The 14,601-nt window shown below is 33.7% G+C and overlaps 1 protein-coding gene and 1 long non-coding RNA gene across 4 annotated transcripts in view; one reads left to right on the forward strand and one right to left on the reverse strand.

Annotated features, from left to right (window-relative positions):
• The window catches only part of FGF12 (fibroblast growth factor 12), a 526,942-nt gene that overhangs the window by 404,639 nt on the left and 107,702 nt on the right, over window positions 1-14,601 (forward strand). The gene's annotated exons all lie outside the window — the stretch shown is intronic.
• LOC306670895 lies at window positions 1,786-10,690 on the reverse strand. The gene is made up of 2 exons (XR_013766531.1): window positions 10,520-10,690; window positions 1,786-10,470 (listed from the first exon to the last, which is right to left on the reverse strand). It is a non-coding gene; the product is annotated as an uncharacterized lncRNA (long non-coding RNA).

The following is a 14,601-nucleotide window of genomic DNA, read 5'->3' on the forward strand; positions in this document are numbered from 1 at the left end:
TCTTCACATGGCCGAATGAGCAGCAAGCTTTGACTGATACCACCACCTCCTTTTCATATGGAATAAAGAGACACAGCAGCTGAAAATCTGTTCTTTTCTTGTAGTAAAGGAGGGGGATAGTGACAATGTACTCTTTTCAGAGAACAACAGTTTCTCTCTTAAAAAGGAGTGATTGTGTGTGCACACAAATAGCTACTAAAACTCAGCTTCCCTGGAAATGTAAATCCCATAGCTATTGAATTATGTTTGAGAATGGAAATTATCTCCAATCCTTTTGGGAATGTACATAAATAATCAAATACTTTTACTCATCTTTTAATGAAGAATTCAGTTGTCTCTCTGATGTCAAAGACATATAAAAAACAATATTTTCATTGGTTTGTGAAGAAAACAGGTGAAGCATGAGGTTCTACCGAGAGAGAATCACAACTGACAGAGAACATTATTCCATCTGTTTATATTACAAATAATATGTACAATAATGGTATTTGTTATATACTGAAGTCCCACATGTGCCAGACCCTGCACTAGGTGCTTCATGGTTCATATGTTTAGCAATGCTTTAAGAAAATATTTAGATATATGCCACACTTATTGTGAAAAATTCTCTCATAGATTTGTTGTGCTTTTATTTTTCAAGGTCTAGTCCAAGAGGCACATCTGGGACATCTCCCACAGTTTACTCTCACATACGTTATTTTTTAGTTGTAGGAAATCTTGTAGTGCTCCCTGCAAGACATGGCCAGCACTTACCCAACACCGAAGTGTTCTTTTTATCTGTTCATGTGTGTATGTCTAATGCTCCACTTGTCTCATGACTGGAAGTCAAGCTGTACATATCTCTCTCCTCCAACAATCCCATCTCCCCTGAAACCTTACATACCACAAGTACTCAAATTCCATTGACTTTTATTTATTTTTCTTTATATTTATTTTTAAAAAGTGTTATATATTTTTATAAGTGCATATTAATTAATACAGAATCATGGGTTTCATTTTGTCATTTACATGTTCAAATAATGTGTTATGATCATTTCTACTCTACCATTGCCTACCTTTATGCTCTCTTCTCTGCCTTCTCTGACTCCCTTCTTCTTTGTTAATAATCTCCTTTCTACATTTGTGTCATCTTTTTTCCCCCTAGATTCCAACTATAGTAGAAAATACACAACACTCATCTTTCTGTGTGTTTTATTTTGCTTACCATGAAGATCACCAGTTCCATCCATTTTCCTGCAAAACACATGATTTTATGTTTCTTTATGGATGAGTAAAAATTCCATTGTCCAAATATACCACATTTTCTTCATATATTCTTCTGTTGATGGGCACTGGTTTTATTCTATAACTTGATTATTGAGAGTTGTTTAAGCCTTCTACGAATTACAAGACAAAAATTAGGACTTGATTTTTGTAACTTGGATTTTTATTTATTTAATTTAATCAATAGAATTAATTATATAAAGTAAAATAGATTTCATTTTTATGCATGGCAAAATATAACTCTCCTGACAACTTAGAGCTTTTAGTCTTTCCATACTTGATATTGTCCAATACATCATAAACTGTTCTACGGGCCTAATTCTAAACGAGGAATATTAGTAGCCTGTCTGGGCAGTTTTATTCTGAAGCATCTCCCCCGCTTTCCAAGATCTGTAGGAGAATTGTCAAGAGGGAGAATTTACTGGGAAGAATAACCACATGGTTGAAAGAACACTAGAGAAACTGGAGCTTTTCCCTTTTTCCTCTTTACCTTCTACTTCGGAATGGAACTTTAGGAAGTCCTTTTATTTTTTTATGGAGTTCTCTTTGTATATCAGTCACAGTACTAGATTCTGGAGGTATTGTCTTAAGAAAAAATGCCTTTATAGGGCATAAATTCAATTCCCCATTTTTGATTTATTCATGTTTAACTATACCAGAATACAATTCTAATAAATGATTATAGCAGTCAAGGACTGAATATCATGATCACCAAAGGTTCAGTTACGTATAAGCCTTTGTCAATATTGGGGCAGATCTCTTCCTATCACTCCCATCAAGAGATCCAGGCCCCAGATAGGGAGCTTCTGGTTCATATTCAAGCTAAGCAACTGCTCAGTCTGGTTTCTTATTGATTGGCTAATATACAAAGCGATTCTAATCATCTAAGGAAGAAGCTTGTAACAATGGCAAGGTAAATGATATTAGCCTATGTTAACATGGTAGTAGGGTTTTGAATCATCCAGAGAGTCTTCTTAACCTTATCACAGAATTTAATGAGCACTGGGAAAGCATAATCAATCTTCCGAATCTCATGAGTTTGTGTTACTAATTTGTGTCTTTGGAACCATCTTACTAAATTGCTATAGGCTTCACATAAGAAATAAGACTAGAACCAGAGGATTCCATTGTAAGCTCAAAAAATATCATCTCAGGGACTACCTGACATAGCTCTTGCAGAAAGGAAGTGGCAAGTGAACCAAAGCCAGAGACTTAAGAGAACAAACCTGAATTAATAAAGTATTAATGTTCCATTCTTAACATTTATAGCTTATATTCATTGCCCACAATATGTACCTATAACTTGTGTCACACTGTAAGTAATTGAATCTAATCATTATATAGTATGATAAGTTACATTATTATGCAATGTATCTAGGGCATGAGAAAACATAGTTAAGTGAATAACTCCTTAGTAAAGACTTTAGAGAGGAAGTAATACATGAGCCAGGTAGTAGGAGAAGTTGGGGCTCTTGTTATATGGAAAGGAGGAAGACTATTCCAGACCGAAGGAACAGCTCATATAAAGGAGAAAATACAAGTGCATGGCAGGAGCAGTGAAACATGAACTTCTGACTTCCAGTTCTACCTGTGGAAAACTTAGAAGTCATCATTTCTTTTTTCACAAGAAAACAAATCTGAACAAACTGAAAATCAATAACTCTTACATTCATCAGGGAACTGAGGTAACAGACTAGGTGAAGGGGTATCACAGCTTCAGAGGAGCAAGGAATAGAATTACATCAGACTTATCATCAAAAAACTTACAAGCAAGATGATAACGGAGTAAAATTAAGTGCTGAAAGAGAAAAACCCACTAATGGCAAAGTCCATATCCAGAAAAATTATCTTTCAAAATTAAAGAAGAAATAAAGGCATGAAATTGAGGGAATTTGTTGGGAGTAGTCTTTCTGTCTCACAAGAAAGTTAAATATGTTCCTCAGAGAGAAGGAAGATAATATAGGTCACACAGGATCTAAGAAAGTGTGCTAAAGAAGGAGTAAATGAAAGTAAAATCAATCTTTTCTTTTTCTTAGTTATTTATTTAATGGATAATAGTTTATTCAAAATAATAATAACAACAACATACTTGGTTATTTTAGCTTATGGGTAAGTGAAATGAATGAATGACAGATATTATAGGGGATGGAAGGAAGGAATTGGGAGTATTCTGTTGTAAGGAATTTGCACTCATAGTGAAGCAATATTATTTGAAAGTGATCTTGGATTAGTCATAAATGTATATTTGATATGTTAAGAAAGGAGATAAAATGGAATCATGTAAAATGCTCAGTTAAAACCAGTGAAGGTAATAAAAAAGTGGAAGGCAAAAGAGAAGGGAGGGGGAGAACATTAACAAGTAGGAAACAGTTACAAATATGGTGGATATTAATCTCAGAATGGTCTAAACACACCAGAGGGAAATCATTGAGTAGATAAAAAAAGAGCCAAGACCCAATTATATGATGTCTACAACAAACATACTTTATATATAAATACACATATAGTTTCAAAATAAAGCAATAGAGACACATATACAGTGTCAACAATAATCAAAAGAAAACTGGAGTTGTTATTTTCATTTAAGACACAGATTTCAGAGCAAAGAAAATTATTAAGGATAATGACCAGAAATACAATAATGAATGGAGTAGTTTTCCAAAAAGACATAACTGTACTTAATGTGTATGTCCCTAACAGTAGCACATCAAAATAGGTGAGACAGAAACTGATAGAATCACAAGAAGAAACAGATGCATCCACCATTCTAGTTCAACTCCATCACCCCTATCTCAGTAATGGACAGACAGTACGCAGAAAATCAGTCAGGATATAGTCAAAATGAATATCACTGTCAATCAATTATATCTAATTGACATCTACAGAATATTTTATCCAACAACAGAATACACATTCTTCTGAAGCACACATAGAACATTCCCCAAGTCAGAACATAAAACATTTCTTAATAAATTAAAAGTGTAAATTATATGAAATATGCTCTCATGCTAAAATGGAATTGAGCTAGAAAGAAATAACAGAAATATAACTGGAAACATCCTAGTGGACTTGGAGTTTAACCAATACATGGGTCAAGGAAGCAATCCTCAGAGAATTAAAAAAATAATTAAAACTAAATGAAACAAAAATATTGCATATATATTTTATTTCATATATATAACTTACATGAAGCATTTAAAAACAAAAAGCAAATACACAGAGATAGAGAACAAAAGTGCAGGTTTAGGATAGAGATTGGGGTGGTCAGAGAAAATGGGAAGATGTTTGTCAGAAGTTATAGGGTAGCAGATTTATCAGATGGATGAAGAAGTGTAAATATCAGATGTACAACATATTTGAATAGGTCTGTATTCAAGAAATTAAATATATAACCTTAAAAACAGAAAACACCTGGCTTTGATAGTTTTGTCTGTACATTCTACCAAATATTTAAGGAAAAAATTTTACCATTTCTCTATAATTTCATAGAGAAAATAGAGGTAGATAATTTGTTTTATGAGATCAGAGTTACTGTAATTCCCAACTCAGGCAAAAATATTACAAGAAATAAAAATTACAGACCAGTATCTGTCATGAATATAGATGTAAAAATTCTTAACAAAATATTTGCACATAGAGTCCAACAATTATTTTATGAAAATGACTTATATTCTGTGACTGATTGGGATTTATTCCAAGTATACCATTCTGGTTCAACATTTGAAAATCAATTAGTGTAATCCATCACATCAACAGGATAAAGAAAGAAAATAAATATATAATGATAAGTGCAGAAAAAACATTGGGCAAAATCCAATATCTATTCACGATAAAATCTCTCAGCAGTCTAATAGAGGAGAACTTCCTCAACTTGATAAAGAACAGGTACACGAACCTTAGTGAACATCATACTTAGAAGTTGGAAGTTTGATCCTTTCCCACTAAGATGGAGACCAAGACCAGGATGTTCCCTCTCATTATTCCTATTCAACATCACACTGGAAGTTCTTGCTGATTCAATAACGAAAAGGAAATAAAAGGTGTATAGATTAGAAAGAAAGAAATATTCCTCTCTTTGTTAGCAAATGACATGACTATGTAGAAAATTTTAAATCACCAAAAACTTCTGGAATAAAGAAACAGTGACAACAAAGTTGTAGAGTACAAGGTTAACATGAAAATTAAGTTGCTTTCCTTTATACCACAATGAATTGTTGGAATTTGATGTTAACAATTACAACACCATTTATATTAGCTCCAAGAAAATTGAAATGCTTATGTGTAAATCTAGGAAAATATATACAAGATCTACATAAGGAAAACTGCAAAATTCTAATGAAAGAAATCAAAATTCTAAATATATGGAGAGATATTCCATGTTTATGAATGAAAGATTCAATATTGTTGAAATGCCATTTATTTTCTCTCAACTTTCTCTTTAGATGTTGTCCTAATCATAATCCCAGCAAATTATTTGTGGATATCAACAAATTTTTAAATTTTCATATGGAAATGCAAAAGATGCAGAGTAACCAACATAATACTGAAGAGGAACAAAGTCAGATGTGATGTCTGACACTACATAATTTTAAGACTTACTATAAAACTACAGAAATCAAGAAAGTGTGGTATTAATGAAAGAGTTGACAAATTCATTAATGGAGTAGAATAGAAAGCTCACACCACTGTAGCCAACTGATCTCTGATAGAGGAGCAAAGGCAACCAATAGAGTAAAAATAGTCTTTTCAACAAATGGCACTTTATCATCTGGACATTTACATGCAAAATAAAACAAAACCAACAGCATGCAGACCTGACACCTTTCATTAAGTTAGTCATTACTACAATTGCAACTCTTGCTCTATAAAAGACAACTGTTAAGAAAATGAAAAGACAATTCATAAATGTAGAGAAATATTTTCAAATCATATGTCTCTGAGAAAAGATTTGTATCTTAAATGTACAAAAATCTCTTAAAACTCAATAATAAGACAAAAAAATTAAAAATGAGTAAAAATCCACTTTACCAGTGAATGAATGAACACACACATGCTTATCTGAAGGTGTTAAGCATCATATAACCATACGAAATTACAAAACTAAAGCATAAAATATCATTACATATTTGTTAGAATGACTACAATCCTAAACACTGACATCACCAAATACTTGTAAAAATGTGGAGCTGCAGGTTCATTGCTCCTGAGAATGCAAAATGGTGGAACCATTTTTGAAGATAGTTTGGTAATTCATTATAAGGCTAAATTGAGGCTTAACATAAGATATAGCAATTGTGCTCATAGGTGTTTACTTAAATGAGCTGAAACCTTATATCCACACAAAAGCCTGCGCATGAATGTTTACATAAGCTTTATTCATAACCTGCCCAGACTTGGAAGGAATAAAGAAGTCCTTCCATGAATGAGTGGATAAATAAACTGGTATGGATACATAAACTGTGGTATGGTATGGATACACAATGGAATACTATTCAGCAAAAAGAAGAAATAAGCCATGGAAAGATATAAAAGACATTTAAAGGCACATTACTTAATGAAGAAGCTAGTCTGAAAAGACAACATCCTGTGTGATTCCAATTATATGTCATTTTGGAAAAGGAAAAAATACAGACTCAGTGAAAAGATCAGTGTTTGCCATGAGTTCAAGGGACCTACGGAAGGGAGGGGTGAAATTTGTCCACATAGAATTTTTAAGACAGTAAACTATTATGTGGTGAGACTGCAATCATGGACATATAACAACATGTAGTTTTCAAAATCTGTAGGACTGCACAGCACAAAAAGTGAACCTTAGTAAAATCTAGGGACTTTATTTAATAATGATGCATTAATATTTGTTTATTGATTGTAACAAGTGTACCATAGTAATGCAAGATTTTAATAATAGGGGAAACTATGAGTGGATTTTTTGGAGAATTCTCTTTTCTTCTACAAAGCAAACTATTCTAAAGAATTAATTGTTAGTGTGGGGGAAAAGAGTGAAAAATTAATTTGAGGTCATATTGTGAAGGACTACTAGAGTGATTCTTTTAAAAATTGTCTTAGTTCACATTAGGTTTGAGGTGGTTCATGGAAATTTATAATACAAAAGTCACATATCAATCATAAATGAAAATTTCAAACTATAGAATATAAAAATTAAAACAGGAGATTAAAGTATATGCATAAAAATTAGGTAGCATCCATAAGCATAAAGACCTATGGAGCTTTTATATTTGACAGAATAATTTGACCAACAGCTACTCGGAAGCCAAAATTAAAACAAAAATATACTCATTTACATAGCTCTTATTGTTTAATTTTGAGGCTTAGCAAACTTTACTCTTCCTTAAGGACATTTTTGAAACAGCATCTCCCAGAGGGATTGTTTAGAGATGGAACACAGCAGAAGAGCTCTACAACAACACCTCTATTAGTACAAATCATTATTGACTATAGCAATGAGGGACCCATTGTATATTCATCTAGTAAATTTGTCCTCTCTTATTTTTCTTCTAGATTTAATTTTATTCATTTACTTATTAAAAAATAAGTGTTGCACAACTAGCCTATATCAGGCATTTATCAAGATATTGTGGATAAATCTGTGAACAAATGGATCATACACTCTAGGGAATTAATAAGACAGTTGTTAAGAAATATTTAGCAGTGATATGTTCAAGGATAAGTGTTGAAAATATAATCTTTATGATAATTTTAATTATGTATTTTATTTGTCCTATATTAATTAAAAGTATCTCATGATATTACAGTTTTTAGAGTGGATGAAGAGTTTACAGACATCAAATTAAACAGAAATTTGTCTTTCATGTTATTCAGAAGAATTTGGGTTAGTTCTTGTTTGTAATATACACTTTATTGAAGATATATGGAGCTAGCTCTACATGCAGTCTCCAAGTAACCAGTCAGTCCTATACCACAGTCTTTAGTGTAATTAGGAAGCTTTTACAAGAAGTGTAATAATTTGAAATATTAAAGGCTTAATACCTAGAATTGCATAAGAACAAAAGGAACAGATTCAGAAGGGCTGAAGACACATATTTGTTGTGTTTTAGGTGAGTTCTGGGCATATTGCCCAGAGAACTGCCTGTAAACCCCTCCACCCCAGACCTGAGGGATCTCTGAAGCCTATTTTCCTCCTGTGTTTCTAAGTTCCCAGGTTAAGGTCACAGTGCTGCCTGTCGCAGCCATGGAGACATCTGTGAAGTCCTTTTGCAGGGATGATGTGTTAGTATAGAACCTCAGATTTCCTAGAGAATTCAGAGGGAAGATGGCACTATTGATATTTTGATCTCAAGCTTCTAGCCTCTGGAACTGTGACTGAAGAAATTTCTGTTGTTTTAAGTCCCCCAGTTTGTGGTACTGTAATTTGTTACAGCAGCCCGAGGAAATGAATACACCCTCACATGCTGACTGTGAAAAACTGTCAAAAATAGAAGGAAACATGCAACCCAATTCACAGGCTGCACTGTTCAGCTCAGTAAATAACTCAAAAACAAAATTTCTCTTACAAGCAAGAGCTTACCAAATTGTTGTAATGCAATAAAGTCCAAAAATAAATACAATTTCACAAAAAGGCATACAGTTTACACTTTTGAAACAGACCTTAAATGAAATTCATCTGATATCACTGTGAGCATAAAGCATTTTGGCTAGAAATTAGAATATTTTAGCATATAGTGTTAGCATTATTATTCTGTTCTTTTATTGTTGATTTTACTCTGCATCCATCAACAATTTGGGTTACATCCAAGCTCTCCAGTTACCAACTGACTTACTCTGGGTAAGCAGCACTTTCTGCCTCAGTTTCCTTATTTGTAAAATGGGGATAATAGAATATATGTGCATTGTGGGAATTTTTTAAAAATCAATAAATGTAAGGCATTCAGAGCAATATTTGGTACATAGGACATTCCTGAATTACATCAGATTCATGTTTCTACTCAGCTACCAGAGATTTTGTTTTGGCGAGGCAGTAGTATCATAACTTTTGATTTTTAAAATAGTGAAATACTTACATGACAGAAAATGAAACTCTGAACAATATTTTCTTATCATGGATAATATTAAAAATACGTGGAAAGACAATAAAGTATTGAGTTATTTTCTAATCTTACAACTAGCAAGTAAAGAGGCCAAATACCATGTTTCAAATTTTAAACTCTGATTCATTTCTTATTACATTTCTTATTTAATGCTAAGATGTGACAAGGAAATAAATGTGTTTTCTGCTCCATTAACTAAAATTTGTTTGAAAAAAAAATCTCATTACATTTGCAAAGTAGGATTCACAAAACAAGCTGCCAAAACAGCTGTGCCATTCTAAAAATAATAATAATGAATCTAAGTATAACCCCATCACACTACCTTAAAAAATTACATTTAAGCTTCTTAGATCTTTGAAATTGTCTTATATTTTAATCCAGTTGATGTGTTATAAAAAGACATTTTTGATTGCGTGTTAAGATAGCATTTTTCAAAAAGTATCTTATGTAAATTTATAAGTGTTTCATCAGTCATATAGTCAGATGCTAAGCTAAATTGTTTGCATAATTTAATATGTATTACCTGTCCACCACACACATATTTTTTCAGAGCTAGAAATAAAATTCAGATCTATAAGGGACTCTGGAGACTCTTCAGTCCATTCCTCTAATTTAATAGATGTGGAAACTCAAGCTCAGAGAAAGAGAGTTATTTACCTCATATCACAAACTGGTGACAGCCATGGTGTACGGTATACTCCCCTGCTCCTTTTATATCTCTTGTGTTATTCTTTATGACACAGGTGAGTCCTCTCTAATTGATACAGGGAGCACCCCTTCAGGAGTGCTGGCTCAGATTATGACTTTGCTACTTACTCTCTGTTCTACACATCTAACCATTAGGACTAGTCTGGAACCAGGCTGCTGACTGTGATTACTGAACATATATTTGCTGGCTGTGGATTTTCATATCTCTGTGCCTCAGTTTCCTCATTTATAAAGTGGGGAATAAAACAGTGACTGCCTTATAGTTGTATTGTGAAAACTAAATAAGGTAAATATATAAAATGTTTAGAAGTCTAGCATGTGACTATTCAGTTAAAGTGAGCTGCTAAAATAATCATAGTCTCCTTTAATCTCAGTTTCTTCAGCTATAAAATTATATATATATGTATGTGTGTGTGTATATCTATCTATCTATCTATATATATCTATATATATATATATCTATATATATATATATATTGCACAGAGATGCTGCCAGAATTAAGTAAACTTCTCTGGGATTTTATATGATACATTTGAGAAACATTGTGAAATCATACATTAAATAAGCATGACATAGAATGAAATAAAAATACAGTTTGATTTTTTTTCTTTCCTTGTCCTTTAAAAATTTATACACTGGGGGGAATTTTCCCCATGACTGGGGGGGAATTTTCTCCATGACCATGGATGAAACCCTTTGCTTTTCTTAAAGTTGTAACATGTTTTTCATTGAATACATGTGAATTTCTCAGTCTAGTCCAGTATAATATAAATGTTTCCTTCTTTATTCTAATGTCACTCATTTCATTCTCCAACTCCAAATCAGCCACTAGCTGGGGCAAGCTTACAGGAAGGCCACCTACATTTTCACTCACCTCCCTGTTCTTACGCCAAATACTCTGATCCCCTGGGTGCTGGAATATGGAGAGGGAGGAACAGAAAGGGAGGCACAGTTGCTACTTGATTGGTACTGTGAGGAGGAGCTCAAAGGCTTACATACTAAGCAATGATAAGGAGATGGAATGCCAATTACCCTGATTAAATCCTCAGTGTATATGTGTATAAATTATCACACTGTTCTTCAAAAGTATGTACATTAAAATTATAATAAAAAGAAGATATTTGGGGGCAACTCTTACCTAGAGTGTTTTTATTTTTTAATGGGTTATTCAAAGACTTCCCTTACTGGGTTCTCCAACTGCAACTCCATTAGTTTAGTGATGGTTTTTCATCTTCAAACCTCTTCTTTATGCCCATGGTTTTCAGTTTCCAGTCCACACATACTTCCCTGTTAGAGACCTTTCATCCCGCAGCTCCATCTTCCTGGATTGGAATCGCAGTGACTGCAGCCTGGCTCTTTTTGCCTTGTTGCTCTCACCTGTTTTCTCCAGAACACTTGCTCTTCTGCTTTACCAGCTTAGGGAGTTTAGGTCAGTCAAGGATCAACTCTTCATCCTTGCTTTCTAAACTTCCAGGTGGCACTCCATTTTGACATTGGTCTACTATGCTTTCCAAGATAATGGGGGAGATCAAGCTTCGAAATGGCCCTACTAAAGTCCATCCTCTAAGTTTCAAGACCTCCTCTACCCTCAAACTCTCTATATCTTCCTTTTGGAATTCAGAGTAGTATAACCAGTTTTTGTAAGGCCTCTTTTTTTTTTTTTTTTTTTTTTTTTTTTGGCTTCACATTTGGGAAATTTGTATCTATTCTATTCTGATGCCTTAGTCAAAATTTGCATTTTTAAGAACCCTGTCATATACACAATGTCTATTTAATCAATAATTGTTCCCAAATTGGTGATTTTCAGCTTTCCAAGAACACTTAAATGTACACTAGATCCAAAAAATTAATCAATCCTTGCCCTACAATCTTATTAGACCACATTCAAAATGTTACAATTTGCTCTGGATGACATTTAAATGTTTGTTCATTTTATTAAGCACTAAATTTCTAAAATGTATTTGTGTTATAAAGGCCTGAGGCCCATTCATGTTGCACACACATTTCCTATGAAAAGTGTGCTCCTGTGAAGAGAGGTGACCTTAGGGCTCGTGTGGTGTGCAGACTGTGTTCCCTGGAGGGAGTGTAGCCATGTCTGGTGAGTCAGTTCTCAGGTCAGTGGGCATTTGTTTCCACATTTTTGCTTTTGTGGCCATGGCATATAAGAACCTCTTTTAACTTCCACCTTTAATACTTCTTAATGAATTGCTGACTTTTAACAGTTATTATCTAGAAAGTAACTGTTCTTTTATCTCTCATCAGTAGGTGCTGGTTTTATGTAGCACGTTTTGTTAAAAGATGCTCTTGGTAATAAAATTTCTCTTCATTTCAGTTTCCAGAGAAACAGGGATTCCAGCCTAATGAAGTGACAGTAAGAAGACATTATTAGGTAGAAGAATGGGATGTGGAATTAGCTGGAGAATATAATCAAGTCAGTTTGGTCATCTCTAAGTTGCAGTGATTTTCTGGAGAACAAGAAATAAAGTCCAAATTCCTTCTTGATATTCATATATTGTCCTGAAAGTACATTTCTATGTATTTTTCTTACCCTAAACTTTACCTAAATTTTACTTAACTAAAAACAATGTATTAACATTCCTTGAGCAAAAGCTGTCCCTTCTTTTTCCATTCTGTTTTCCTGTATTGTTTTTACCACTCTTTCAAGAGCCCACACAGAAATGACCACTTTAAGAAGACTTTTTCCAGTTCCCACAGGTAGATATCATTAAACTTTCTCTTAAATATATCTAGAAAATAACGTTAGTCTGCTGACAGCCCAGTAATCATCTTTAAAATACTAATGCTCAACTTCAGCCCTGTGTTATTCAACAGATTTATTTTCACTTTTTAAAGATGCTTTTCCCATTAAGAATGATCAAAGAAATGTGCACTAGGCTTTTAAGGCTTGTTTTAAGAAATAGCAAAGGGGTTGGGGGTGTGGCTCAGTGGTAGAGTGCTTGCCTAGCATGTGTGAGGCACTGGGTTCGAGTCTCAGCACCACATAAAAATAAATGAATTACATAAAAGTCTATCAACATCTTAAAAGTGTTTTAAAAAAGAAATAGCTAAAATCACGGACCTAATACACATGACATCATCAAAAGGAAAAGAATGTGGGGCCTTCTTTGGTGACTAATGTGAAGGCATAAAGCACATATGGAATGGGATTTAAGAAGCATTATTTCTTTAATGTCACACTCTGACCCCGTTATGTCCTTAACTGGATACCAGTTAGACTATTTTGAGCAAAAGCTTACATATGTTTACAGTATTCAGATATTATTGATGTTGACTTCAGAAAAGGCAATTAGGTAGCAGCTATAAATGGAAACCAGCCCCATCCCCATCTCTCTCTCCACCTCTCTTCACTTTCCAAGTCCTTAAATGCTGACTATCTTAGCTAACACCAAATGGTTTTTGTGGTTTGCCATTAAGGTAGCCACTTTGGATTTTTATTACTAAATAGCTTGTCTCAAGGGACTTAATAGTATAAATATCATGAGATGTATAAACTGTTGAAAGCATGGAGTTTTCTGTGTGTTTTGCTGTTATTTATTTTTGATGCACCTTCGTGTATACACTTTATGTACATATATACTTATCGCTGAATACCCCACTATAATGATGTCAGGGTATTCTGTGAAATACGAAATACACTATTTTAGAGTGGTTGTCGTATTAGAGAAGTTTGATCCTGCTTGGCCTTGCTGGGTAAGAGAGCAAAGGGAACATTTCTCCTATCATTTTAATATCTTCTGGGATATAGGAAATAATCCTTGATAACTTCATTTCCTTCTACTTTTCCAGATTTACCTTTAGAAAATGAATATAAAGTTGCTTATACAATGTCACAAAAGATAATTAGGGTGTGTTAACCTTGAGGCATCTATTTTAGGTTTTATGTTTGTAACAGTTTTCAACCTCTATAATTATCTGGCTGATGGTGATCAATCATTGTGATGCTGATGACAGACATTTTTCATTGTTTTCAGGTCTACTTTTTAAAATCATTTCTTTGACATCCCAAAGACTCAAATCCTTGAATCAATCCACTGAGCAGGAAGGGCACAAACCAATCTTCCAACTTACTGTCTCAAGGTTGTACTCAGACTGAATCCCTTCATCTATTATTTTTGCCAGCACTAAAAAAAAAAAAAAAAAAAAAAAAAAAAAAAAAGTTTTATTGGAGTAGAAGAAAAATTTCCAAAGTCTTGACATTCTCAGTGTCAGAAATACATTCATTCACTTAACATTTACAGATGGCATACCATGTGCAAAGATCTGGGAAAGAGTATTCACTGCCTTTCTGAGAATGGCTTACAGCCCACCCACAGACAGGGACATGCAAACAACCAGTAATATCAGGAGGTGCTACTTGACTCTTGGAACTTAAACTTGAATGCAGCATAAGCTGTTGATGAGGTATAACTTGAAATGTTACTCAGTAAACCAGACTGAGGCTCCAAGTTATTCTGTGCTGAGAATCCACCTCCCACCCCAGGAGGTCTGATCTTTCTTTCTTCTTCTCCTTCCTCTTCTTCTTCTCCAATTGATACTTTGTAA

Source organism: Sciurus vulgaris (genome assembly GCF_902686455.1).
Source record: "Sciurus vulgaris genome assembly, chromosome: 10".
NCBI classification, from domain to species: domain Eukaryota; kingdom Metazoa; phylum Chordata; class Mammalia; order Rodentia; family Sciuridae; genus Sciurus; species Sciurus vulgaris.